The sequence below is a fragment of the Schistocerca nitens genome, chromosome 7, assembly GCF_023898315.1.
Source record: "Schistocerca nitens isolate TAMUIC-IGC-003100 chromosome 7, iqSchNite1.1, whole genome shotgun sequence".
Classification (NCBI taxonomy): Eukaryota; Metazoa; Arthropoda; class Insecta; order Orthoptera; family Acrididae; genus Schistocerca; species Schistocerca nitens.
In genome coordinates, this window is record NC_064620.1 from 113,617,070 (window position 1) to 113,644,676 (window position 27,607).

At 43.0% G+C, this 27,607-nt stretch overlaps 1 protein-coding gene and 1 long non-coding RNA gene across 2 annotated transcripts in view; both read left to right on the forward strand.

Annotated features, from left to right (window-relative positions):
- LOC126195492 (ornithine decarboxylase 2-like) overlaps positions 1-27,607 on the forward strand; it is a 488,128-nt gene that overhangs the window by 161,000 nt on the left and 299,521 nt on the right. The window lies entirely within an intron of this gene.
- Positions 1-27,607, forward strand: part of LOC126194682 (uncharacterized) — a 75,052-nt gene that overhangs the window by 40,511 nt on the left and 6,934 nt on the right. The window contains exon 2 of the long non-coding RNA XR_007538495.1: positions 25,748-25,903. This is a non-coding gene — a long non-coding RNA (uncharacterized LOC126194682). The remainder of the gene's footprint in view (positions 1-25,747; positions 25,904-27,607) is intronic.

Below are 27,607 nucleotides of genomic sequence, written 5' to 3' on the forward strand. Positions count from 1 at the left end.
AATACGATGTGAAATGTGTTTTCCGACCTCCATCTAAAATTAGAGCACTTTTGAGTTCCGTTAAGGATGATCTTGGATTGCGTAAGGCAGGTGTGTATCGTATTCCCTGTAGCTGCGGTATGGCATATATTGGTCAAACTATCAGGACCGTGGAGGACAGATGTACTGAGCATAAACGGCACACACGATTACAGCAGCCAAATAGATCTGCTATTGCCGAACATTGCTTGGATACTGGTCACCCCATGTTATATAATAACACCGAGATATTGGCATGCACGTCCAGCTATTGGGACAGTGTCATTAAGGAGGCAGTTGAGATTAAACTAGCGAGCAACCTCGTTAACAGGGATGGAGGTTTCTGTTTAAACTCTGTTTGGAATCCGGCTCTCTCCCTTGTCAAAAAACAGAGGAACAGAGTCAATGCTGCCTCACCTGTGAATTCATAGTCTCACTATCGATAGCTCTGACTTTGGTCATCTTTGGTGGCACTAGTGTTCAGTGTGTGTGTTATCTTTCCTGCTTCTGTCGCAGAACCGAGGTATTAAATTTGCATGCACGCCGCCTGTCCGTTGCAGTTTGCCTTGAAAATGGCGGGGTGTTCTCCCGCCGAAATATCGGCGGTCGCTGAAAGTGTTACCTGGCTGAATTCCCGGAAGTTATTTGAAAGTATTTTTTTCTTGTTTTACAGGCGTTTATTATTGACATTTGCAACAACTTATGACTCTACATAATGCAAAAAAATTTTTGACGGTTACAAAAAGGTAATCTAATTAAAGCACACACACACACACACAGATATATATATATATATATATATATATATATATATATATATATATATATATATATATATATATATATATATATATTATAGCCTACCACTCCTTCATTCTTTTATTAGTTGTGTATCATTATTGTTTGTGCGCATGCTGCAGTGTACTCAATGAAACAAGAAAATTGTTAGTCTCTTTTGTATCTCTCTTTCTTTCTTTTAATTAATGTGTTAATTTGCTGATTATTTAATTATCTTTTATTTAGTGATTAGTATAAGATATGAGATCTCTTTTGCCCCTTTGTGTCTTTTCTTTTCTTTTACTGTTCTTTTCATTTGCATGCTTTTAAATGACTCACGTGGTAGATGCCAATTATCTTACCTGTTTTCGGGTTCGTTAGCTCTAAGGCATTTTCGTGAGCAGTTCTGGAAATTATCATCGGCCCTTTATAGACTGCAAAAAATGTACGGCATTTATTTTGGCTCTTGTGTGAAAGGTAATGAGTCTTTACGGATACTTTCTGGCCGAAGGTGAAGCGTTTTTTTGTGGCAGACTTGTCTTGCGTGATCTTACGTCTCATTGCTGCTGAGCGAATGTTCCTTATGGGAGAAGCGACGATCTGTCTGTGTTGCTTTCGGGGAATCATTGGAAATTTAACGATTTCTTTTATTTTTTCTGGTGGATCTATATTTTTTAATACTGTAATTTGTGGATAAGTTGTGGTACTATGTGCTGCTGACTCTTTATTGGAAATTTTCGTAAATCTCTGTTTCTCTGAATTGTGCTTATTGTCAGTTTCTTTCTAATTTTGATTTATCTACTTCGAAGAAACGAATGTTCTGTTTTGATTGTGTTAATGGGTGGACGTTAGTTTGCCTAACCTCTTCCGTATTTTACCATCAATCTTTGCGTTTTTCAGGATTCGGTGGCCTAACTTCTACTTCTGGTTTCCCTTTTCTGTGTTGTTCTTGTGTCTGTGGACCATGATTTCCTCTCTAATTATTCGCGCCCTGGGCTGGCCAGTTGCTGTTTCTGGCATCGTGACCTCTTTCAAAGTACCCTTGACCGTTGGCATTTTGATTCCTAAATCCATATCCACCACTGTATGAGTGTCCATTACCATTCCTATTTCGGTACCAATTATTCTGGTTCCCGTTTCTATGCCAATTACCTCCAGTATGCCACTGTCCTGAGCTGTTAAATTCCCTGAAATTATTATTATTCGGATTACGATTATTATTATTAGAATATTCGTTCCTAGTCCGCTCCTTTTGCTGTTCCCTTTACTTTCATTTTTCTTAGGCCTCGTTTTCTTTAAACATGAATTCTAGCTCCCTTAACACCTCTTTGAATTCGTTGGTATTTCCATTTTTTCCTACGGTCGCCTGTTCATATTTTAACAGTAACTTCATTCTACATAAACGTATCAGCTCTCCGTTACTGTATGGTTTATCTAAGCATTGATTCTTTTTGTCCATTGTGTCAAAGAATTTTAAAACGCTTTTCTCCCCTGAATTTAGACCAATATCTTTTGAGAAATGCTGTTCTGAACTGTAGGTAAGACGTACAGGTAGCAGTGATCTTTTGCATCGCCTCCACTACTGTCCCTGACATGTGTGCACAAATAAAGCCAAATTTGTGAGCCAAGGTCCAATCATTTGACAAGCCTACCTGAAACTGATCGATGAACGTGCGTGCATGCAAGCTACAGCCTTCTTCCTTGAAATGTTGGAATTTTCTAGCTGTCAAAAAGTGATCTGTATCGTATAAATCCGTGTTGTGGCTGATTCATCAAATAATCTGCCACTGCTTATATTGCCTTCGCCTATTCTCTGGTTATCCACTGCCTCTCTGCATATTCTCAATTTCCTGACCCATATTCGCATCATATCGTAACATTGGTGAACAAAAGTGTTGTTCGTTTGTCTCTACTCTCGTCGTTCGCTATACTGTACCTGTGCTGCTGTTATATTGTGTCATCGGGTTTACTGATTCAGTCGCCCGTCTTTCCATTGGTATCGGCTGACTGTATGTGTCCCGTTTTTCTAGATACTGTGCCTGGTTCTGTGGCGTGTCATGTGTCACTTTAGTCGGGGCCTTCTGTTTCGACTTCTGCGCGAGTGTTACTTCTGGTGTTTGTTGGTTGGTTGTTTCGGGGAAGGAGACCAGACAGCGAGGTCATCGGTCTCATCGGATTAGGGAAGGACGGGGAAGGAAGTCGGCCGTGCCCTTTGAAAGGAACCATCCCGGCATTTGCCTGGAGCGATTTAGGGAAATCACGGAAAACCTAAATCAGGATGGTCGGACGCGGGATTGAACCGTCGTCCTCCCGAATGCGAGTCCAGTGTCTAATCACTGCGCCACCTCGCTCGGTTCTGGTGTTTGTTCTACTTGAACTTTCTTAGACGGCGCGTGTTCATGTACTGAATTAATGCTTTACGTATCAGTTGTTTCGTTACAGGTGTAATCGGTTTCGATCTTTTCTTCGATAGTTTATATCAACTCCGTTCGAAGCTTTTCAAACTGATCTTTGTTTTTTTAAGTTCTATTTTATTGATCCGCTGATCATATTTTTTCATTGCAACTTTTGCGACCTCGCTATGAATCGCTTGTTCTTCCGGAATTTGTATTGCTGTTCGAGTGGCCTTTTTCGTAAAACGTTCCACTTTTTTTGTCAACGTTTACGATGTCCAATTGGACCTTGTCCACGTCAGTGCGCAATTACAGCTGACCTTGTGTTTGTACCTGAATTCTTTCCCTAGATACTCTGTCTGTGTTCACACCGCACATTAAGTGTCGTGGCCAACACTGTGAACAAACGCTTAACTGCGAGCCACTCAATAATAGAGTATCATCACACTGATTCGCTAGCGACAGAGGTGCTCTCTCGGTGCAGTACAGAGTAGAGACTTTGTTCCTCACTCTCTGCATACACGCACGAGCGCACTCTCTCCCGCTACGTGTTCCCGCTACAAGAGCGTCACCAGAACGACTTCCCTCCACGCAAAACGTGAAAGAGTATATTATGCGCTGTCTTTCCCTCACTCCTCCGGCTCATTACGTCAGAAATAGTCCATCAAACAGCGTTACTCTTACAAACGGGAGAATGGCTAAGCCAACCAATCCGGAAATATATCGCATCTGCGTTAGGCGTTTACTGTCCACTTGTGAGAACTCTGAAACTGAGCACTAGGTCCATAAAAAAATGCGTATGCTGGGTCTCTCCCAAACAATACAGCGGGTTTTGCTTTTAAGGGGGACAATGCAGGCCATTATCCCTTTTCTCTGGCAAAAACTGTTTTGGTCCATGGGCGGTCGGCGGGCCAGCGCAGCTGCATGATAACCCACTCTCCTATGGACTTTCCAGCGGGTTGGTTGCCTGTGGCCGTTGTGTCGTGAATGTTTGTGTACACCAGCCTCGACTTTTTTAATCTCGGTGCAGACTTGCGATCTATTTATTAGATTTGCATATCGATTAAATGGAAATATGTAAAAAGGACTCTACCCTATCGAGTTTGGGCTGGAATGAAATGTCTTGATACGAAGAATACGATGGTGAGGTAGGAATATGTAAGAAATGAAGGTCAGGATACCAGGCCACCTCACAGTGTCAGCGTCAGAGGATGCTGCGATACAGGAGGGCTGAAAAAGTATACAAACCTTTTGCAGCATCGTATGATATTCAGATTTCGTCGAATGGCTTTGAACGGTCTCTATTCATTCCGTCCTGTACACTGGAACAAAAGTTGCCCTCGCACTACCCTCCAAAGGGCTGCAATCACGCTCAATGCGGTTGTAGGGCCACGATGTCCTTAGGAAAGAGATAAATCGTCCAGGGAGTGTCAAAAATTGTCAAGAACGTCGTTCTGCTGCTCATCGCAAGGCGAACTGTCGTTTTCGACAGCGAAATACACTCCTGGAAATTGAAATAAGAACACCGTGAATTCATTGTCCCAGGAAGGGGAAACTTTATTGACACATTCCTGGGGTCAGATACATCACATGATCACACTGACAGAACCACAGGCACATAGACACAGGCAACAGAGCATCCACAATGTCGGCACTAGTACAGTGTATATCCACCTTTCGCAGCAATGCAGGCTGCTATTCTCCCATGGAGACGATCGTAGAGATGCTGGATGTAGTCCTGTGGAACGGCTTGCCATGCCATTTCCACCTGGCGCCTCAGTTGGACCAGCGTTCGTGCTGGACGTGCAGACCGCGTGAGACGATGCTTCATCCAGTCCCAAACATGCTCAATGGGGGACAGATCCGGAGATCTTGCTGGCCAGGGTAGTTGACTTACACCTTCTAGAGCACGTTGGGTGGCACGGGATACATGCGGACGTGCATTGTCCTGTTGGAACCCTTGCCGGTCTAGGAATGGTAGAACGATGGGTTCGATGACGGTTTGGATGTACCGTGCACTATTCAGTGTCCCCTCGACGATCACCAGTGGTGTACGGCCAGTGTAGGAGATCGCTCCCCACACCATGATGCCGGGTGTTGGCCCTGTGTGCCTCGGTCGTATGCAGTCCTGATTGTGGCGCTCACCTGCACGGCGCCAAACACGCATACGACCATCATTGGCACCAAGGCAGAAGCGACTCTCATCGCTGAAGACGACACGTCTCCATTCGTCCCTCCATTCACGCCTGTCGCGACACCACTGGAGGCGGGCTGCACGATGTTGGGGCGTGAGCGGAAGACGGCCTAACGGTGTGCGGGACCGTAGCCCAGCTTCATGGAGACGGTTGCGAATGGTCCTCGCCGATACCCCAGGAGCAACAGTGTCCCTAATTTGCTGGGAAGTGGCGGTGCGGTCCCCTACGGCACTGCGTAGGATCCTACGGTCTTGGCGTGCATCCGTGCGTCGCTGCGGTCCGGTCCCAGGTCGACGGGCACGTGCACCTTCCGCCGACCACTGGCGACAACATCGATGTACTGTGGAGACCTCACGCCCCACGTGTTGAGCAATTCGGCGGTACGTCCACCCGGCCTCCCGCATGCCCACTATACGCCCTCGCTCAAAGTCCGTCAACTGCACATACGGTTCACGTCCACGCTGTCGCGGCATGCTACCAGTGTTAAAGACTGCGATGGAGCTCCGTATGCCACGGCAAACTGGCTGACACTGACGGCGGCGGTGCACAAATGCTGCGCAGCTAGCGCCATTCGACGGCCAACACCGCGGTTCCTGGTGTGTCCGCTGTGCCGTGTGTGTGATCATTGCTTGTACAGCCCTCTCGCAGTGTCCGGAGCAAGTATGGTGGGTCTGACACACCGGTGTCAATGTGTTCTTTTTTCCATTTCCAGGAGTGTATGTGAGCATCACTGCTTCAAGGGAGGGGATGCTTTCATTGAACCGTTTATGCCACCCTCTGACGTCTTTTCGTGTAGAATTTCAGCGGCGTTGTATTTGAAAGATTTTAGTCAGCCACCGATAAGAAAACTGCATGATTTCAGTCGTGGGCGTCGCTGTTCTGACCCTCGCAGAGGCGATAACAGAATGGGTGAAAAGTGGGTAAGAGAGGGTGTGACGACCTACCCATAGTGTGACACGTCCGCGGTGGGACTGGGCAGAATTGTGGTGAAATTTGGTGCCAGTGTGACATCATTAACCCACCTTACACCTCACATGAACTTCTGAGCTCTGGCCATTTTTCGTATGTGTCTATACATTGCTATTAAAGCGCCGCCGGGCCCAAGGGTGATGTAGTAGGGCGTAAGCTTTTGAACCATTACAGAGGAACGTTGTAGGCACCTCTGAGCCAAATGTAAAGTTACGCGTCGCATTGAGAGACAGTCACGGAGTTTCGCAAAAGTGACCCTTAAATTGTGTTGCTCAGAGTAGATAGAATGTGTGTGTGTGTATACGTATAAAATTTATAAAACTTTTTGAACATTACTGTAAATTTATTTTAATACTAATCTCTTATTCAGAGGATGTCTAACAATCATGTCGACGTACACAAACTTTCAACATGTTATCGAGTCTGTGACGACAGTAACAGGACACGTGTATGAAGTGCAGTCTGTAACTGCTAACTAATTACTAAAATAAATTTACACCAACCTTCGAAAAAGTTATAGAAATGAGTGATAAGCTACACAACTCGCAGTTTACACTGGACGAAATTTGTATGTTTTTCATCCGAAGTGTGGACTATAGCATCAAACATTTTCTAGACGCCAATCTTTCTCTAGTGGTGCACTTTCGTAACTGTGTATACTGTATCACATGATTTCGCTTTACAACCTCCATAGTCTCAATAAATACATTTTCATTAGAGGCCATCTGATCCTGAGAATCGGTCATTTCGCCCTGTCAATACTATTTTACAACAGTATTGGTCATGCACTCTGTTGTGGCTTGGCAAGACAGCCAAGCCACTATGAGGAAGCCGAAAGGCACGCGTTTAAGCTCACGCAGGCTGGCGTGAGGTCTGGAACAGGACAAGGTAATTAATATAGCCAATAACGTACGTAGCTGCTGGAATACTTAACTTTAATCCATAATTGGTGAACATCGCTCTTCACGGTACATGTTTTACAGCATCAATAGTAACTGGTAATGGCGCCTTGCTAGGTCGTAGCAAATGACGTAGCTGAAGGCTATGCTAACTATCGTCTCGGCAAACGAGAGTGTAATTTGTCAGTGAACCATCGCTAGCAAAGTCGGCTGTACAACTGGGGCGAGTGCTAGGAAGTGTCTCTAGACCTGCCGTGTGGCAGCGCTCGGTCTGCAATCACTGATATTGGCGACACGCGGGTCCGACGTATACTAACGGACCGCGGCCGATTTAAAGGCTACCATCTAGCAAGTGTGGTGTCTGGCGGTGACACCACACACTCAACTTTTGTACTGTCCAGGGGACCGTACGAACTTCCCCACACCGATTTGAATCATATTGACAGCTTGTGTAGGGCACGATTTGGACTTCAACTTATGTAAATAGCAAGACGCAACTCTCAATCATTTTCGATAAAATCGAGTCTGAACATTTTACGCGTGCTTAAGCACTTCTTATGGTCGCTAGAAAGTGACAAGGATTCAACAGCCAAGCGAGTAAGCGCTTACTTTCGTGAGCGAGCACTATCGCACATAATTCTAAGAACAGACATGTGTAACCGAAGTTTATTTTGCAATAGACACATTGAAAAAAACCATGCACATCCAAATATTCGGCGTTCATTACAGATACTGTATATTGCAATAATTATTGTTTCCCTCATTTAGATTATCAGGATAATCCTGAGTCGTATAGTGCGCCATAGTTCCACATTATACTTCCCACACATGCAGGTAAAATAATATAAATAAAATGAGGCGTATAAAATATAAAATAAGGCAGGGATGTTCGATCCATGGACATTATGTTCCTGAAACTAACCGTTTAACACGCTTTTTTTCATTATTGTTTGTTGTATTTGGTCTGGACGGACGTCACGTTAACATCCGTTCAGGTTCATCGTTGATTCATTCCTTTACTCAGTTTATTTGATTACAGATGGCAATCAACCGTTTGACCGAACACGCTGAGCCACCGAGCCAGCGACGCTCGGCTACAGACTTCATTTTGTTTTCCCAATGGAGCCTTCATGGCACCCAAAGGGAGGGTTGGGGGTAAAGTGGGCAGGCGTTGAAACCCGAGATCTGGCCACCATGTCCCGTCCCCTCCCCCAGGAAACAAAAGGAACGTAGGGAACGTGTAGTAGAGGTATAAAGGATGTCAATGGGACAAGGTTATTCTTCTTTTATTTAATTTATTTAACACCACCGAGTGTAGTAGGAAACCAACATCGCGAGCAGGAGGGGGGTCGTCACACTCGGTGGGATTCAACGCAGAAGAAAGGTCCAATGGCCAGGAATAACTGGTACTAAGGGTGTAAAATGCGTGGATCAACTCCTCACTGCAGAAACGCTCCAACTCCGGGGTGGGTTAAGAAAGATACTATAAAGAAAATTAGAGAAAAAATTTCTGTATTTGGAATATCGGACAACTATACAATGTCGTTTTTTAAGGAAGTGCCAAAAGTCAAGGACGTTTTTCTCGCCATCAGCAAGTAAATAATGAATCACGTGTCCACAAAACACTTCACGAAGTTCGTCTTCGTTTGTGGGAAATATCCCAAGTGTGGAAAGAGGAATAGGGGAGGAGATATCTGATGAGGAGTCGTATGGGTAATGAAGGCCAGCATCTGTCACAGCAAGTACCAGACGCCTATCGCCAATTCACACACCAAGCAATGCTCGTCTGTGTCCAGAACATCATAGGTAACAAATAACAGGGTGTCTGCAATGTGAATAGCGTGAAGGCGCCACCAGCATACTTTCTTCGCATTGACTGTAAGGTACCACGCAGACAGGACGTCAATGACAAGATAAGGACCACATATCGATCACCTGATGACACACCACTTGCTGCCCTCAAACACATTCGGTGACCCATTCTGCTGAAGGTAGCAATAGACCTCCTTCGTGGAAATCAAGTGCACTGGCAGTATCACAAAAAGGTGACGGGATGTCCAAAAGGTGGATAGGGGCTAAGAGAGAGCATATGTAAGGGCATTCAGCAACAGGCTGGTAAGACATGTGGGACAACGACACCACAGCACCATTTCAGTGCTGACGAAATTGGCTATGCTTCTGTCAGGGAAATCAAAAATGGTTCAAATGGCTCTGAGCACTATGGGACTCAACTGCTGTGGTCATAAGTCCCCTAGAACTTAGAACTACTTAAACCTAACTAACCTAAGGACATCACACACATCCATGCCCGAGGCAGGATTCGAACCTGCGACCGTAGCGGTCGTGCGATTCCAGACTGTAGCGCCTTTAACCGCTCGGCCACTCCGGCCGGCTGTCAGGGAAATGATAAAGCCTAAACCGCCCCTGCGATGTGGGAGAGTGAGGGTCTCGTACCTTATCTTGAGCAGCAAACGGTGGCAAATATATGAAGTTGTGGCGGCAGCACCGTCCAACGCACGAAGGGCTGAACTACGGCACTGCCGACACAGGTAGGGGCAGCTGTACCGTTACGCCGGATTCGGCAACGGTGCGTGACACACCGGACCGCACGGGGACAAAAGCAGGCGGACAGTGCGAGCTAGTCGACGCGACGCGACACACGTCTCTCAGTTCTCCCGCCGCGGACCACGTGCGTCGAGTCAACGTGACTCCGCCGTAAATGCGTACGCGCGGTCGTAAACGCAGTCGCCGTTCCGCAGTGTGCACCGTACTGTTAAAGTGACTTTCGCTCATTCGCGGACGTTACGGCGCCTCCGGTCGCGCCAGGAGCAGAACACTCAGTGAGGCGGCCTTTTGTCTCGGTCGGTCCACTCGGTCGCGCCACGGCTTATCACTGGAGTATACACCCTCCAGGATCGGTGATCGGGCCGTGCCGCCAGTGCAACGCGCCTGTATGGACGGACATTAGCGACGAATGTTATTTGTCATTTATTGTAACGGCAGGAAGAATAAATGTGCCCTGTCCCAAAACCGCTTTAGTCGTTTTTTGCTACCAAGCCTCTCCCTTGAGCATAGTGCGTGGGCGCGGCGATAAAGCCGGTTCACTGCACGTGAGTGACTGTAAGCGGAGAAACCACACGTTCCTGCTTCAAAGTCAATGCCGCTGGCGTGTGACCGGCCATGTGAGGCATACATAACGCCAGATATACATTAACATACTGTGTCCATTGCAGGAGATCGAGGGCTCGTAATTGCAGCCCTGCTCATAATTGAGACAGTAGGAGCCGGCATTGGAGGACAACCGTGTGCTGCAAATCACTTACAAAATCGTGTCCTAAGCATCAGATAGTAGGAGCTACAAGCAGTGGAGCAGTGCTGTCCTTAGGAAGTCCCGCACCTATAGCTATAGCACTTGCAGGAGCTTCATTATAGGTGGTAACCCATGCCAATGACTCCCTTACCTCAGCACCACTATTAAGAACGAGGACGTGATCGTACGCATAAGCAGCACAGCAAAATACACAGCCACCGAGCGATGTCCCAGACAGGCATCGACAGAGGCTGCAGAGCAACGTTTCGGTGGCGAAAGCAAACAACAATGCAGAGAGCAGTCAACCTTGACACACCGAACGATGGATCGCAATGGAAGGACTTAGGTGGCTATCGTAGAGTACACGGGACGTTACTCTGTGAAGGGGACACATTGCGACGTCGACGGTAGTATCGGGGTATCCCATATTGCGGAGCACCCCTTCCAGGTGGTCGGGGTTGACCTGATCGAACACCTGGCTGAAGTCAAGAGGAGTCGAAAGTCTAGGTATACGACGAGTGTGAGCAAGAGCGAGTATGTCTCGATAATGACAGAGGGCAGCGCAGACGTTATTGACACCTTCTGCAAAGGGTTGATCATGGAAAACCGTGTGCTGAGCCATCCATTTAAGCCATGCAGCCAACAGCCAGGTAAAGATCATGGTGTCGCTGTTGACCAATATCAAGCGGTGATAAATGCATATCTGTGATGTACCTTGACACTTGTGGTTGAGACTAAGGAAACAATTGAGAAAACCGTCTGGGATCAGCACGGTAGGCGACATAGGATCCCGATAAATTTCCGCCCACACTGGCGCCAGAAGGGACGAAATGTTCGATAAAACTCTACTGAGAGGCCACTATGGCTGATAACCCACCTGGATAGCATCAAAGACTTCATTCTCTGTTCAACAAGCAGATCCACCATTGCAGCCCCAGGAAATGAGCCAATAGAGAGTCGAGAGACCACCTTAATGTTGGCAGGGTGGTGACATTGTGCATATGGAGCATAACATAATGTACATGGAGGTCAAACCTTATATTGCATTGGGTATCTAAGCATCGCCTATCATCAATCATAAGAAAATCACTCAAAGTCCTCTAATGGTGACACCTTTCCACTATCATGCGGTACATAGACAGACACTCCTGCACTAACCCATTGTGTGTGCACACTCAGAACATAGCTCCTTGACAGCGAGGTCAAGAGAGGGCAGTGGGCTGTGCGTTGACATGATTCAGGATCACCTGATGCTGTGGTGAATATGGCATCATAGTATATTCCCAGAGAACGATCAAGTGAAGATCCTTGATTAATCGCCACCACAACGCAACCTCCATTCTGTAACTAATCAAGGCCTTGCGGAGTGTAGGCATTTCACAGAGGACCCACCAAGACAGGGCAGACTGATATGCATTGCAATGTTGATGACAGGCTGTCTACGTGGTCTTGATCGGCTGCTGGCGGTCGGGTGAAGTAAGACAGATGTTGTTCAGCTTCCATGAACCCTAGTTGCACCACACCCTTTGATGGGAGATATTGACGACACAGATATAGGTGTCATGGTCAGATAACACAGTGGGCCACACTTCAGCAGCCTGCACCTCACCAGCAATATCACGGGAGATATAAACAAGATAGATGCGAATGGAAGAATGACTAGTGAAATGCGTAAACGCTAAATGATCACCATAAACGTGCTCCTAAGAGTCCAATAGGTTGAGTGGCTGGACAATTGCTGCTAGCACTGTGTGTGGAAAGTGGCGTGGTAGTTGGCCTTTCGGCACCTTGGTGGAGTTGAAGTCGTCTCCCATGATCACGGTTTCTTGCGTGACCGCCTTGGAGAAGAAAGTGGAACATTTGAGGCGGCGACCCAAACCAGATGGCACATAGACTTTGATGATTCTGACGCCATCAAATGTGAGAACCATTCCTCCAGCATCCAGGAGATAGGCGACTGCATCAGTGAAGAAACAGTCACATAAGATGATCACCACCCCACTACCAATAGGGGAAGTGTGGGAGACACATGCCATAAAACCATGGTGAGCACAAAAAAACTGAATATGCTCCTCCTGAAAGAGGGCAACTTCAACGTCAGCAGCATACAGTATTTCATGGATTAATGCCAGTTTATGGTCCATGCAAATGGTATTGACACTGACCGTGGCTATCTGATAAGTTTGAAAAGCTGCCCTCATCAGGAGGGCAGGTGATGCAAATACAGATGAAGCTTGGAGATCTCTGTGGAAGGGCTCATTATTGTGACGGGGGAGAGAGCTGACCCAGCTAATGGGGATCCAGTGCCCTGAAGGCCTCCAGAATGTCTATCCTCAGCATCAATGTCGTCTGAACAAGCGACAGTTGTTTCATCAGGCCAGTTCAGTGGAACACTATCAGAAGTTCAGGTTGCATCAGACACAGAAAGGGGGAGGGGGACTGGAAAAGATGCAGGTGGGGGAAGGCTGTGTCCGTAGGTGGATGCTGACTGGAGATGGAGAGAGACATTGCAACTTCTTGTGCGAGGGCATCAGAGGATATCATATTATCTGTAGGGGAGTCATCATCCTGTGCACACATCCAATGGAGATAGTCATCAGAACGGGTACAGCTCTGTCTCTTTCATTTCCTCGATGACTGTTACGTCCTAAGATGTTGTTCCGTGTCTGATGGCTGTCATCCAACATGTGGCCAGACAGCAGAAAATCAGAGATCAGTATGACTCCACGATCGACAACCATGAGGTCGGGACAGATGACTTATGTCTGCTGATGGCTATTGTTTGTTGGTACTGTCTCCTGGGGCAGTGTAGATGAGACTGGGAAAATGTCCATTGCACTGTCAAGAGGAGTTGACGCCGATGCCAACTGATTCAGAGCAAGTGCAGCAAGCAGTCCCGCCACAGACACATAAGATAGAGGTAACACAGTGGGTGCCGTTGGAGGAGTGAGGTCTCCAATCTATGTCTGAACAAGTCAACGACAGAGACATTCAAGACAGATATGACTTTCCTGACGACAACCTGAACAAGTGGGCAGCTGGCCATTGTACAAGACAACAGTGCAGCAGTTTGCACTAACAACGTAAGAAGGCATGTGATGCCTCAGTTTGCTTTTTATCTGAGTGACACTACTGAGGATACTATAAGTTTCAAATCTCTTCCACGTTTCAACAACATGACTGAGAACATTGCTGTAAGATTTGAGGGCAGCCACCAGAGTGTCTGGCAGCACCTCAAACAGGAGCTGGAAAACCCTCAACACGCAGAGGCCACAACCAGCATGATCAACCACGACAGCTCCTACATGGCAGTCAGAATATCGGAACTTGAGATCGTTATGATGGGACCGCACAGCGCTTCATTCATTTGTGTACACAGTCGTACTAAGGATAGGAAATTGAATTCCGAGAAGGTCTTGTGGCGGGAGATGCGTTTCATCCCGTATAAACTGTTATAATACGCTTTTGATCTTTCACGGTCCACAGGAAACATTAATTCATTCGTGTTTTGGTGACAGGAAGACGCCATGACGTAGACTCGTCCATTCGAGGCATTAGTGTTGGACACTGAATGGATCGTGGGACGGCGCCTGTTGTTTACGTCGCAGAGGTGGCACTGCTGCCTACCTGCGGTTGAAGTTTGGGTAGGAACACGGCGGTTTACAATTGCGTGCTTCTTCCCCGAATTTTGCATGGAAGAAACAGTATTTATGGGCGGACGTCTGCTCCTGCGAGTGGTCAGACGGCGGTGACCCAGAATCTTCCGCGGAGTCAGATGTGCTGTTGTTGTGTGGATGTGAAGGTGCCGGTAGTGCGGCGAGATTGACAGACGTAGGTTTAATGGGGCGTCCACGTTGGGGCCCCGGTTGTGGTTGGAAACTGGCGTAGCTGCCGGACTGCTGGGCGCAGCGTTCACGTAATAGAATGGAGTAAGCTCGGTCGGCGACGCGCATGCGTTTTATTTATTTATTTATTTATTTATTTACGTCCTGAATCTTTGTGGTATATATACTATACCTTAGATGTTGGACAAAATGATATTACATTAATATACTGTTACATTGGTGTATACATTACATTTATAAATTGTTACATTTTTATATTGCTAATTGTGACATTTACATTTTTATATTGTTACAACCAACTTATTTTTCAAGATACTGTGTTACTGAGTAAAAACAGTTTTCCAAGAGATATGATGTTACGGATTTTTTAAAGCTATGGATTTTGTTTATGGCCTTTAGGTTACTTGGCAGCTTATTAAACAAATGTGAACCTGAGTGATATTACACACCTTTCTTGCACAGTGTGGTATAACAATGATGTCTGTGTATGTCACTATTTGCCCTTGTATGGTGTTCATGTACAGATTTATTTTGAATAAATACATTTCCATTTTTTAGCATGCTTTTTTTTAGGAACATTACAACTTCTAGTATATAGATACATGGTAGGGGTAGAATCCCCAGTTCTTTAAAGAACGGTTTGCATGATTTTCGGCTGTTGGCATTTTTCATTACCCTCACAATCTTTTTTTGTTTCCGGAATGTGGTTATGCAATGAGGAGAATTTCCCCAGAATATGATGCCATATCTTAATAGGGAGTGTATGCAAGCGTAATATACTGCTCTAACTGTTTCAGGACTTGTGTTGTTCCATATAATCCTCATCGCGTAAGTCATTTTGGATAGTTTAGAATTTAATGAAGTGATTTGGGAATTCCATTTAAGATTGTCTTGTAAGTAGATGCCAAGAAATTTTGCTTCAGTGACACTGTTAATTCTTTGGTTTTCCATTGACATGTTTGGTTTTAATGGGTTTTTATTCTGTTGTGTATGGAAGTGTAAGACGGCTGTTTTTTGAGGGTTTATCAGTAATTTATTCCTCATAAACCACTCTGAGACATTTTCACTTGTGACTTTATCATTTAAACTTAGAGCCATTTCATTTTCACCTTCAATTAATATGCTTGTGTCATCTGCAAATAGCACTGGTTCGGAGTGTTGAACGTGTAGGGGGAAGTCGTTTATGAAAATTAGGAAGAGAAAGGGACCTAAAATTGAGCCTTGTGGTACACCGTGGGTTAATGTGAAAGGTTTCGATTGATAAGCTTGGAGTTCGTTTTTTCCCATGTGTTTTACCTCTGTTATCTGAGAGCGATTTTCTAGGTAGGATTTCAGCCACTCGTGTGGTAGGCCTCTTACACCATACCACTCTAACTTTCTTAGGAGAATTTCATGGTCTATTAGATCAAATGCTTTTGTTAAATCCAGGAAAATCCCCGAAACATTTTTGTGATTATCCACTGAATTTAAAATACGATTTATGAGGCTAAAAGTGGCTGTTTCAGTGCTGCACTGAGGCCTGAAGCCATGCTGACATCCTGAAATCATATTTTTTTGTTAAAGAAATCAGTTAGTTGTAGCAGAACTAGTTTTTCAATGATTTTTGAAAAACCTGATAGGAGTGACACAGGCCTATAGTTGACCATCTGCTGCCGATCGCCCTTTTTGTAAAGGGGTACAACTTTTGCAGTTTTTAACTGTTGTGGGAAAATACCACTTGATAGAGAAGAATTGCATATATCTAGCAGTGGTGCGAGTATCTGTTCAGCTGATACTTTTATAATATAGTCTGGCACATCGTCGACTCCGGCTGAATATTTATTTTTTAATGACTTTATACTGTTTAACAGTTCTTCCCTACTTATTGGACGGAGGAACATGGATGTATTTGTTACACTATTTCCAGAAATTTCCTGTAATATTTTGTTTGATGTTTTTTCCCATTTGTTCCTTCGCTAACTCACGAGCAATATTGGTGTAGTAAGAATTGAAGTGGTTAGCAATTAATTTTGGATCAGTGATCTTGCTGCCCGCCTGTGACAATACAATATTTTTGTGTGTTTCCACCTTTCCAGTAAGTCTCTGTACCGTATTCCACATTGTCTTAGCTTTGTTTGATGACTCCATAATAAGTTTGTCATTTTCCCTTAATTTTGCTTCCCTTATTACACGACTCAGAGTTAACTTGTATTTTTTGAAGTGGTGAGCTAATTCAGGGCTGCTATCTGTTTTTGATAGTGCAAAAAGTTCCCTTTTTCTTCTACATGCTACTTTGATCCCTGATGTAATCCAAGTTTTGGGTTTGCTGGGGCCTTTACAAATTATTTTCTTTTTTGGAAATGCAATTTCGAAACAATGTCTGTAAATTTCCATGAAATTATCCAGCTTTTCATCTGTGTTGTAACTGTTGAAGATTTTATTCCACGAGTGGGTACTTAGCATATGTTTGAAGTGCTCAATATTTTGCATGCTGAATTCTCTCTTGTACATAACACTTCCATTCCTAGACAAATCAACACTTCCGCATACGGCAAGTAGCTGTGCATTGTGGGCACTGTAGCCGGTATTAAAGTTTTCTGAGGTGTGCATGTCAGTGTTTACAAAGATCGGATCAATAAGTGTAGCACTAGTTTTTGTTACGTGTGTAGGGGAGTTTATTTTAGTGCACAGGTTATATTCTTGAATAATATTAAGGAATTTTTCTCTTTGGTGGCTGTGTGTTAAGAGGTCAATATTAAAATCGCCACACAGAACTATAGTTTTGCAAGTATTTTTAAGTTTCCCTAGTGCAAGGTCAAGTTTTTTAAAGAAAATGTTTACATTGCTGTTGGGTGATCTGTAAACACACATTATTAAAGTTTTTCCTGGTGTTATTTCAATAGCTGAGGCTTCAAAGTGTTTTTCGCTTCCTAAGTGATGTACACAGTCTATTATCTTATAGTCTATGTTTTCTTTTACATAAATGCAGCTTCCTCCAAGCTTTGATATTGATCTGCAAAAGTAGTTTGCCAGAGTGAAACCGGTTATGTTTGAATACTGTAAATGGTCCTTCTCTAGCCAGTGCTCACAAAAACATAAAACTGGTACCTCCTTCCACTCATTCCTAAGAAGTACATTTATTTCATCAAGTTTGTTTGGTAGAGACTGTACATTTTGGTAAACAACTTTTAAAGTGTATGTATAAGTTTGTTCTGTAACACATTCCCCTGTGGCACCCTCAGCTACTCTAAAAAACCTCTACCTGTCCCTTGGAGTGTGTTTCTTCCCAACCATTTATCTAATGTGTTTTGGCCCATTTTTGTGCTATTCGTTCTTTCCTTGGGTTTAATCCTTCCTTGTGAGTCAATTTGGACCCCTTTAACATGTTCTGCTTTGTTTTTTGAGCTTTCATTACCTGTTATGAGCCAATTATCCAACGTACTGGTAAGTTTTCTAGTGTAATGCATTACAAAATTATATATTTTCTCTGTTAGGTATTGTTTACCAGCATAATGTAGATGAAGTCCATGTCTGGTGTGCATGGATTTTTCAAGAGTGCATACATCTATTACATTTGCATGCTCAAATTTTCCACAAACATCCTATACGTCAGAGTTTATCTTAATCACTAATTGATTCACACATGACCAGGAATGTAGGTCATGCCTCTGTGGTTGGTTAATAACTAACACATTCGTGTGGATTGTCTGCTTCAGTACACATTTAAGAGCTATTTTTATTTCGTTGGCTTGATCCCTTGCAACATCGTTCGCACCTCCAAAAATTACCACGTAGTCTGATGGTCCAAAGTTTTTACAAGAGTTTTCAATTGGTTTTGTTACTTCCAAAAAACAAGCTTCTGGTTTCACGAAACCCATGACATTGTAGCTTGGCAAAAGGCTAGACACTCTTTCTGCAATTTGACGACCGTGACTGTCGGCAAGTATAAGGACCTGTCGATCTTTTTTGCACAGTCTCAGCTGGTCGATATTGTTTTGTTTTGCGTTCTCTATTTGGTCTGTCTTCATAGGCGGAGATGGCCGTTTGGACAGACAGAGGCAGCTTTTCCGTCCAAATCTCGGTGAGCGTGGCGTCTGGCATGTCGCATTCACCGACGAGAAGTCGAAGGCATCGCCACAGCTGGGACGGAAATCTGTCGCCGAGGCATTCTTCATAGATGAGCTGTCGAACGTTTTCTCTTCTTGTCTTGGAGACACGTTCCTGTATTGCTTGTTTAGCTGTAGCATACTTCTCGTTTGGAGGAGGTGACTTCACCAGGTCATAAATTAAGTCGACACGGTCGTGGAGGTGGTCATGAGGCATGTGAAATGGGCGTTGTCATCAAGTGCACAGGCACTGAAAGTTTGCTCAACCAGGTTGAACCAGAATTCTGGGTGGGCAGGTTTGAATGCTAGAAGTTTCGGTAGATTCGATGAACTGGCAGGCAGCCGCTCACGGATGCAGGAGTAGGGAAGTCAAAGTTAACTCTGCGTCGTGAGGGCGGTCGAGAGGAAGCAGACGTGCCAGCTGCATTCATAGTAGCTGGAGGGGAAGTGAAATCCGTTAGCAGGAAGCCCGGCGTGGAGCGAAGCGGGACTGGTTGTTGCGGTGGAAGGTCAAAGTGGTCTCGGCGGTTGCTCGACAGGTTTTTATGCAATTGGTCCTCCATATCTGCAGCGAAATTGTCCATCACAGAGTCACTGATGGCTTGGTGGAACCTGATGCGCTCAAATTACTGCACTGATGAACACTCGGAGTAACAGGCTGGCGAATGTCATTCACGTAGTGTGCGACCGGCATGGAGTGATGCACACATGGAGCTTGCACATTCAAAAAGGTGTCCTGTTGTGGAACATTATGAAAACTATGCTCCTCATTATTTACAGTACTTGCATTAAAGTTCGGTATCAGTGTGCAGTGGTTTCTTGTACTGCTGTGCGGCGAAAACTGAAGACTTCAGGGCTAACAAAGCCGGAGTCGGAGATCGCCGGCCTCATGTTCAAAACCATTGCAGCTGACGAGGTCCCTGGGTTCTCGAGGCTATAGGACTGAGGAAATTCACGTCGAGCACTGACTACAGCTGGCGTGCTTGAATTTAGTTGCTGTTGCTGGTGAAAACCAGGCAGCGGCGGCGTGTTGTAGAAGGCCATTGTGTAGCAGACAAAGGTCCATGCGAAACGCAGAAGCTGGCGTTGTAGTTGCTTTGTACTCGGTTCAACAGATTATTCGAACTTCAGGGTCACCACTGAAGGAGCTATCAAGGTGGTAAGGTAATGACCACAGTTCTCTCTTCTAATCATCAATACTTTTATTACACGACAAACATACTGGTCAAAGACTAGGCGGGAACTGAGGTCCCGGAAGTATGCAAAAGCAAAGATCCACTCGAAGACATAATACACATATGATGTTTTGGCCTATCGATCCGTGGATCGACGCCACAGGCCTAAGTGATCAGTTACTAAGGAATTTGTTAACATTTATTATCTTTTCCAAAAAAATCATTTACTGTGTAAAAGCTTCAATCCAAAAGAATTTTTTTTTTAGTTTGTATGTGAAAACTCTTGTTATACCTGTCTTTTTTTTTTAATTTCACCTAGTAGGTTATAATCCATCCATACCCCAGTATGTAGGAACTTTTTTTGGTAACAAGTTTTTCTGGACTGAAACATAAGTAGGTCAAACTGCTGTCTTGTTTCATAGCTATGAATGTGTTAATTTAATATTAATGGGCTGTCTTTGCATAATAGATAGGTTTTAATAAATTATATAATACTATAAGTATAAACAGGTTGAGTGTTAGAATGCGAAGTTTCTTGAAATGTTTCCTGCATGAGTCATTATATCTCATATTGCATATTATAAATATTGCCTTGTTTTGCATTTTAAAGATATCTCTGCTGCAGGGTGAGTCTCCCCAGAATATAATCCCATGCTGCAGTATAGAATGAAAGTAAGAATAACATACTTATATAAGGACTAATTTGGTGACTGATTTATTTGAGAGATAAATGATATGTGTGTTCCACTTAAGTTTTTCTTCAAGCCATATACCAAGAAACTTAATGGTTCCCACACTGGAGAGCTCTTGGTTGTTTAGAAGCAAGTTGGAGATTTCTCATTTCTGAGATGAGAGGTTGAAACTTATGTGGGTTGTTTTTTGCACATTTACGATGAGATTGTACTCATTGAACTATTCCCTCAGGAATGACATAAATGGCTTTTGATCATGGTCAGCTTTGATTGCACCTGTTACCAGGATACTTGTTTCACCTGCAAATAGTGTAGTATGCCCTCAAGTAAGCTTCGTGTCTATGTCATCAATACATAACAGAAACAGTATGGGTCCCAGGATTGAGTCGTGTCATACACCATATTTAACAGGCATTTCCTCAGAGGTGTGTACAATACACTGATGAATATTAGTACTCTTTATTTTCAAATTTTATTTCAATTTTTTTTTCACTCTGTTTGACAGATATTATTCTAACACAGGTTTGTGGTTCCTCTCATATGTTTTTAGCAAACTTTCTATGGAATATAGTGTGGTCAATAACATCAAAAGCTTTAGACAAGTCTAAAAAAATACAAGTAGTAGTTTCTTTATTATATAATGATTTTAAGGTTGTGTTGAGATATGCTGTGGTTGTTATTTTAGCTTTTCTAAATCCATGTTGGTGCTCCACTATTAAGGAGAATCTATTAATAAAACTTTATAATCTGCTGTAAAACAATTTCTCAAATATTTTTGAAAATGTGCTGAGTTGTGCTACTGGTCTGAAATTAGCTACATCATTTTTCTAGTTCCTTTTTGTGGAGTGGAGTAACTTTAGCAACCCTTAGGGGATCAAGAAAAAGTCCATTACTAAAGAATGCATTAATTATAACAGTTAATGGTTCTTTAATGTATTACCCACAATTCTTTACAATACACTCTGATATGTTGTCACTGCCACTAGAGTATTTATTTGTTAGTCTTTTTGTAACTGCAAGCACTTCAGTGTTTGAGGCATTGTGGAGAAACATTGATGCTTTTCTGCTTTTCATATTTGTTGGGCATTGAGTAGTGGCTCTATGGCAGTTCTTCCTTATCAGATTTTCAGCTATTGTACTGAATTAGTCATTAAAATCATTTATGATTTTTTCTGGTTCTGATGTCAACTCGTCATTTAGAGTCAGTTTCAAAATTTTGTTTATGGCATGGTGCGTGTTGTTAGTTTCATTTTTCACAACTTTCCAAATGCCTTTCATTTTATTTTTAGATTCTGTTATTAATTTATCATTGTATAATATTTTGTTTGCTGGATTTATCTTTTGTAGACAGTACAGTAAGACTTACGGTATGTCCTAAACACATCATGTTGTTTCATGTAGTCCTTCAGGCAGCGCTCTTTTTGGCTAGAGATTTTTATCCCTTTTGTTACCCATGACTTTGTGCATTTGTTTACAGTTCTCCTTGAATTTAATGAAAAAGCAATACTGAAATAGTGAAGAAGTGTTTTATGAAAGGAATTAAAAATGCTGTTAACATTTTTTTATATACCTCTCAGTCCTTACAAGACAATTAAACACTCTTATTATTTCTTCATTATACTGCCTTTTCACTTTAGCTTTTATGGGACATTGCTTTCTGCGGTTTAAATTCGCTGCTAGCATCTGGCATTCATGGTCACTCTAACCTGTGTTATGATTTCAGTTGAGTAGTATTGACTATCTAAGCTTATAAAGATCTAGTCAAGAGCTGATTTTGAGCTTTCAGTGATCCTCATTGTGGTTTCAAGAGTTGGGGATAAGTGGAATGAATTAGTTATGTTTAGCAGTTGGTCTTTGCTTTTTCCATGTTTAAGGAAGTTGATATTAAAACCTCCACATATTAGCAAAATTTTATTAATTGCATAAAATTTATTTAGTAGTGCTTCAAGGGAGTGACTGAAAGTCTGGATATTTCCAGTGGGATATCTGAATGAGTTCACTATCAGTATGTCAGAGTCTCTCAAGACAATTAAGGAAAATTCAAAATCTTTTTCTGCTAGCATATTATTGCGCTTTGTGAGGCATTTGCAGTTCACATTCTTTTTAACATAAATAACTGTACCATCTACCTTAGTTTGACTTCAACATGAGTAACTAGCTAGACTATATTCTCCAATTGGTGTTTTATTCAGTTTTATCTTTTGTTAGCCAATGCTCAGTGATTCAGAGAACGTCTAATTGTAAATCAGTTTTCAGGAATTGATCTATATCTAACAATTTACTAAACATTGACTGCTCATTATTGTGTAATATTTTGAGAGCATCTGTTTTCCATTGGGACAGATGACATTTTTAGGTACTTTAGACTGTAGCTAATGTTTTGGGGCACCACTCACCAAGTTCTCCTCTAATGTAGGTTTATGGAGTTTATTTTCTGTACCTTTTGTATTTTGATGGGCTGCTAGCTGGGAACTGATGTTGTTCCTGCCCACAGAAAATCCTGGTTGTAGGCTCAATGTCTGCATTATCATGTAGAAGATCTTGTCACCGTTTCAATTATGCTGATCCAGAGTGTAGTTCCACATTTCTTATTGTATTTTGAACATCTTTGGATGTGGAACTTGGATGAGTTGCTATTTTTGGGCTAGATGCTGTTGCTGGTATCACATCTTGGTTTGGTCTTTGATAGTTTTGTTTTGCTGTGTCTTCTTTGAGCAGTGAAGATGGAGTATTGATCTTTCTTGTGGTTCCTGATCTTTCATTCATCAGTGTCAAATTGGGTAAGTCAATTTTTGTTGTGGATTTTTCTTGTGTTTTGACTTCCATATTTGCTGAAAAGTCTTCACATTGTATGTTTGTTAGAGCTGGTGTTTGCAAATTGGTCTCTACTGCTATCTGTAAATGTCTACATAATTTCTCTTTGCCTTCTGTTCGTAAGTGAAGTCCATGCTTTTATAATTGCTTCTGCTAAGAAACATATTGATGTCCATTATCATTACATGCTCGTAATTTTTGCAGTGCTCACTGAGAATTTGTTTGCAGCATAGTTTGTGTTGTTCAATTTTTCCACGTTGTACTGTATGGAACTGTGCACAAGATTACTTTTGTGTGGACTGTCTTTTGAAGAGACTCAGTTAGGGCACATTTGAAATCCTCAAATTTCTTTGTGACATTATTTTCCCCATCTAGAATGATGACACTGTTTGTGTGTGTGTGTGTGTGTGTGTGTGTGTGTGTGTGTGTGTGTGTGTGTATTCATTCATCCTCCCATCTATGTTACGAACAACAACCTTTAACAGAGTATTAGGTTTTATAACAGAAGAGATGTAGTGTTTTGCGTTTTGAAAACTGTTCATAATTTTAGCACGGTGATGTCCATGGCTGTCGGAAAGAATTAATACATTCTGACTCCTGTTTTCACTGTGTATCATTTTTTGGGGTGCTGGTCAACAGTTTCTTTCATAGTTTTCATTTGTATTAACACTGTTGCTTTTATCAGGACACTTCATAACACAAAGACTTGAGACTGTTGGTGTAGTATTTTTGCTTCTAATCCCTTCATTCTGAGTTTCTTCCTCACTGTTTAGAGTTTTTGTAGGTTTTGTTTATAATGGTGCACTAGGTATTTTATTTTGAAGTTTCATTAGATCACTCTTTTAAGTACGAATTGCTGATTACGTACTTATGATGCTTTCTTTTAAATGTTCGGTATCAGCTACACATTTAATATGTGGCATATTTTCACAGCAATGGCTGTATTTCTGTTTGGACATAACACACATCACACTTAGAGCCATTTCTTGGGCTCATACACCCACATCAAAAAAGGTTTTCATAACCCCAGTTCCCAGAACTCCTGAAGATAGACATTTAGTGTGGATATTGTATCACAGACACAGTCCCTTTCACTGTTCTGAGATGTCACTAACCCACCCAAAGATGTAAACAAACATGCATGAGCAGCACCTATTAGACGGAGGGGGTCCAACAGCCGACCATTCCCAGTCATTCCACCAGAAAGGAGGTACATGGCTCATGTTGTCAGAAGTTCAACTGTGCCTAGATGGTCAATACCGTGGATTGATCACGTCCGCATTGTTACTTTGTGTCAGGAAGGGCTCTCAACAAGGGAAGTGTCCAGGTGTCTTGGAGTGAACCAAAGTGATGTTGTTCAGACATGGAGTAGATACAGAGAGACAGGAGCTGTCAATGACATGCCTCGCTACATGCAGTGGATGACCACTACCTATGGATTATGGCTCAGAGGAGCCCTGACTGCAATGCCACCATGTTGAATAATGCTTTTTGTACAGCCACAAGACGTCATGTTATGACTCAAACAGTGTGCAATAGGCTGCATGATGTGAAACTTCACTCCCAACGTAAATGGTGAGGTCCGTTTTTGTAACCATGACACCATGCTGTGCAGTACAGATGGGCCCAACAACATGCCACATGGACTGCTCAGGATTGGCATCATGTTCTCTTTACCAATGAGTGTCACATATGCCTTCAAGTAGACAATTGTCAGAGACATGTCTGGAGGTAACCTGGTCAGGCTGGATGCCTTCAACACACTGTCCAACAAGTGCAGCAAGGTGGAGGTCCCTTGATGTTTTGGGGTGGCATTATGTGGGGCCGATATACACCACTGGTGTTCATGGAAGGTGCCATAATGGCTGTACGGTACGCGAATGTCATCCTCCGACTGATAGTGCAACCATATTGGGAGCATATTGGCAAGGCGTTTGTTTTCATGGGTGACAATTCGTGCCCGTCTTGTGAATGACTTCCTTCAGGATATGACATTGCTGGACTGGAGTGGCCAGCATGTTCTCCAGACGTGAACCCTATCGAAAATGCCTGGGATGGATTGAAAAGGGCTGTTTATAGATGACATGACCCACCAACCATTCTGAGGGATCTACACTGAACCGCCATTGAGGAGTGGGACAATCTGGACCAACAGTGCCTTAATGAACTTGTGGATAGTATGGTCAACAAATACAGGCATGCATCAATGCAAGAGGATGTGCTATTGGGTGTTAGAGGTACTGGTGTGTACAGCAATCTGGACCACCACCTCTGAAGGTCTCACTGGGTGGTGGTACAACATACAATGTGTGGTTTTCATGAGTAATAAAAAGGGTGGAAATGATGTTTATGTTGACCTCTATTCCAATTTTCTGTGCAGGTTCCAGAACTCTCAGAATCGAGGTGATGCAAAACATTTTTTTGATCTGTGTACATACCAGTAGTTAACTATTTCTAGACACTTTTTCCTGACACTTGATTGATGATATTACACACTGTGCATTTAAGATAACAATAAAAATTAATTTTTATGTATGTCATACATTTTTCACTCAGTTTACATTTATATTTCCAGAGCTAACACACTGACTGCCATGTTGTCACCTCTAAACACGTGATGGGGAAAGTATTAAGCAACTACCTGCACACAGAGTGACAGTACGCTACACAAACTCACTGTTGTACAAGGACAAAGCCCATACTGTGAATTCAATCAAGGTGGAAGAGGAAGGTAAATATATGTCTTTTGGCAGGAAACCAAATGAGATATAAAATTCTGAGAAACAAAACACAGAAGCAAGATATTGCACGAGAAAAGTTCTTTAATTCTTAGAAGAATGAAAATATAATCAATATGGTGATTTACTTACTAAAATATGCTACATTAGAGATAAATGACCATATATATTCATTAATATGATGTAACAAATTAAAATACTTCGTACCTATGTGGCAAGGTGAATACCTCATACCCACTGAACTTGAGCACCATCTTTGGGCATGTGGGAAGCTAGTGTTCTGTAGCAAAGGGACAGCAGGGATGAGAGCTGTGTGGCTTGTGTGGAGTCTTGGAGAGGATTGCACATGAAGCAAAGACTACTTTTTTTTTAGGTGAGCATGACCAGCTTTTGTGGTGTGTACATGTTCCAGCAGCAGGTCCTGTGTGCTAGTGCTGTTGGTATAGAGCTCTGTGGCAGTTATTGCAGTGTGCCAGCTATTTAATGTGTAGTTTGAGTGAACATTTGCTCAGCTTGTTTGCCATGCTTCATTGAAAACTGAGCTTGGGATTTGCCACTACCTGTTTTAATGGTGAGTGTTCTTTGACATTTCTGTACCACTCATTTCGGCTGGTGGCTCTCATGTGTGCTGCACCAGTTTAATGATTATTGACTACTAGGTGCTTAATAATTATTGGCTACTAAGTGCTCAACTCTCCTCTGCCCCGAATGTCTATTTCTCTCCTTTGTAGGCAAGCTACTGGATCTATTATGGCTACTTCTTCTTAAGCTAAAAGGGAAAATACTCCAGGGAGATCAGTCTACATTAAAGTCTTTTGGGGTTATTCGTGTTTATTCTTTAAAGGGTCTTGCAATCTGTATGTGTTGTTGTGTTGTTTTATTTTATTTTATTTTTTTACTACACCCCCATGAACCATGGACCTTGCCGTTGGTGGGGAGGCTTGCGTGCCTCAGCGATACAGATGGCCGTACAGTAGGTGCAACCACAACGGAGGGGTATCTGTTGAGAGGCCAGACAAACATGTGGTTCCTTAAGAGGGGCAGCAGCCTTTTCAGTAGTTGCAGGGGCAACAGTCTGGATGATTGACTGATCTGGCCTTGTAACATTAACCAAAACAGCCTTGCTGTGCTGGTACTGCGAACGGCTGAAAGCAAGGGGAAACTACAGCCGTAATTTTTCCCGAGGACATGCAGCTTTACTGTATGATTAAATGATGATGGCGTCCTCTTGGGTAAAATATTCCGGAGGTAAAATATTCCCCCATTCGGATCTCCGGGCGGGGACTACTCAAGAGGACGTCGTTATCAGGAGAAAGAAAACTGGCATTCTACGGATCGGAGCGTGGAATGTCAGATCACTTAATCGGGCAGGTAGGTTAGAAAATTTAAAAAGGGAAATGGATAGGTTAAAGTTAGATATAGTGGGAATTAGTGAAGTTCTGTGGCAGGAGGAACAAGACTTTTGGTCAGGTGATTACAGGGTTATAAATACAAAATCAAATAGGGGTAATGCAGGAGTAGGTTTAATAATGAATAAAAAAATAGGAGTGCGGGTTAGCTATTACAAACAGCATAGTGAACGCATTATTGTGGCCAAGATAGGCACAAAACCCATGCCTACTACGGTAGTACAAGTTTATATGCCAACTAGCTCTGCAGATGATGAAGAAATTGATGAAATGTATGACGAGATAAAA